Source organism: Bison bison, unplaced genomic scaffold (assembly GCF_000754665.1).
Source record: "Bison bison bison isolate TAMUID 2011002044 unplaced genomic scaffold, Bison_UMD1.0 scf7180017864080, whole genome shotgun sequence".
Taxonomy (NCBI): domain Eukaryota; kingdom Metazoa; phylum Chordata; class Mammalia; order Artiodactyla; family Bovidae; genus Bison; species Bison bison.
The window spans coordinates 1,074,596-1,077,112 of record NW_011494652.1 but is presented as its reverse complement, the minus strand read 5'-3'; positions in this window follow the sequence as shown (position 1 = coordinate 1,077,112).

The window sequence follows — 2,517 nt, the reverse complement described above, 5'->3', positions numbered from 1 at the left end:
CCTCGGTTGGTAGGTGATCGCTCTGCTTCCGGCCATCTTCCCTCGGCCTCTCCCGCTGTGAGCCTGTGTCTCTGAGTCTCTCCTTGTGAGGACACTGGTCTCGGAATGTAGGTCCCAGTCTTATGCAGTGGAACCTCAGCTTCACAGACGCTATTTCTACATAGGCCCTCTCACAAGTTCTAGGGGTGAGGATGTGAATGTATCTTTGGGGACCACCATCCAGCCCCCCACAGGTTGACCTGGGACCCCCAGAAGCTGGTGGCACAGAGGAACCTGACCTCCGGCAGTATTCCTTTCTAAAATTGCACACGCTCGCTTACCTGCCATTTATTCCCTAAAGTGGCTTGAGAAGGGCTTGGCCTGCAGGCTCCTGTCAACAGAAGGAATTTCTTTATCCTTTAGTCCCAAGGAATCAGCCAGTCCAGCGACCTTGAGAGGGGCCCACCAACCCCCAGTGAGGACATCAGCCTAGAGTCGGTGGAGAGCTCAGCCCTGCTGGTCTCCACGGGCCCTGGAGGTGCTGAGCTGCTGCAGGGGGCCAACGGAAGTCTAGCAGTGCCAGGGGAGCAGGAGAGCAGACCCGAATGCTCGAGACCACCGGGCCAGGCGGGGCCATCCACCCCCACTGATGGCTAGGAGCAGGTGCCCGGACTGTCCGGTGAGTGTGAACCAGGGCCCCGCCATGCGGCAGAGCGCTCTCTGAGGCAGGCCTGTATGGGGGGCTCCTGCCGAGTTCCCGCCTCAGTCTCCTGGGCTGCTGTAACCACCCCACACCCGGGCAGGGAGTGGGTGTTCAAACACAGATTGTCGTGTCTCATGGTCCTGCATGGGAATACCAGACCGCCTTACCTGCCTCCTGAGAAACCTGTATGCAGCGCAAGAAGCAACAGTTAGAACTAGACAAGGAGCAACGAAGTGTTTCAAAAATGTGAAAGAGATATGTGAAGGCTCTGTAGTCTCACCCTGCTTATTTAACTTCTGTGCAGAGTTTAACGTTATGCAGAATGCTGGACCGGATAAATCACAGGCTGAAATCAAGAGTTCAGGGACAAATATCAACAACCTTAGATATGCAGATGATACCACTCTAATGGTAGACAGTGAAGAGGAACTAAAAAGCCTCTTGAGGGCGATGATAGAGGAGAGTGAAAGAGTTGGCTTAAAACTCAACATTCAGAAAACTAAGATCATGGCATCTGGTCTCACTTTGTGGCAAATAGAAGGGGAGACGAGGGAAACAGTGACAGACTTTATTTGCCTGGGCTCTAGTATCTCTGTGGACAGTGGCAGCAGCCACGAAATTAAAAGACGCTTGCTCCTTGGAAGAAAAGCAAACCTAGACAGCATGCTAAAAAGCAGACACATCACTTTGCCAACAAAGGTCAGTCTAGTAAAAGCTATGATTTTTCCAGTAGTTATGTACAGATATGAGAGTTGGACCATAAAAAGAAGACAGAGTTGGGAAGAATTCATGCTTTCGAACTGTGGTGCTGGAGAAGACTCTTTAGCGTCCCTTGAACAGCAAGGAGATCCAATCGGTCCATCCTAAAGGAAATCAACCTTGAATATTCATTGCAAGGACTGATGCTGAAGCCAAAACTCTAATACTTTGGCCACCTGATGTGAAGAACTGATTCATTGGAAAAGACCCTGATGCTGGGAAAGATTGAAGGCAGGAGGAGAAGGGGACGACAGAGGATGAGATGGCTGGATGGGATCACCGACGTGATGGACATGAGTTTGAGCAAGCCCTGGGAGTTGGTGAGGGACAGGGAAGCCTGGCGTGCTGCAGTCCACGGTCTCAGGTCAAATAACAGGGAGGGAACACAGCCCCGCCCATCAACAGAAAATTGGATTAAAGATTTACAGAGCATGGCCCCGCCCATCAGAACAAGACCCAGTTTCCCCCTCAGTCAGTCTCTCCCATCAGGAAGCTTCCATAAGCCTCTTATCCTTCTCCATCAGAGGGCAGACAGACTGGAAACCACAAGCACAGAAAACTAACCAATCTCATCACAGGGACCACAGCCTTGTCTAACTCAGTGACACTATGAGCCATGCCGCGTACGGCCACCCAAGACGCATGGGTCATGGTGGAGAGTTCTGACAAAACATGGTCCACTGGAGAAGGGAATGGCAAACCACTTCAGTATTCTTTCCTTGAGAACCCCATGAACAGTATGATAAGGCAAAAGGATAGGACACTGAAAGATGAACTCCCCAGTTTGGTAGGGTGCCCAATATGCTACTGGAGATCAGTGGAGAAATAACTCCAGAAAAAGTGAAGAGACAGAGCCAAAGCAAAAACAACACCCAGTTGTGGATGTGCCTGGTGATGGAAGTAAAGTCCGATGCTGTAAAGAGCCATATCGCACAGGAACCTGGGATGTTAGGTCCACGAATGAAGGCAGATTGGAAGTGGTCACACAGGAGATGGCAAGAGTGAACATCGACATTTTAGGAATCAGCGAACTAAAATGGCCTGGAATGGGTGAATGTAACTCAGATGACCATTAT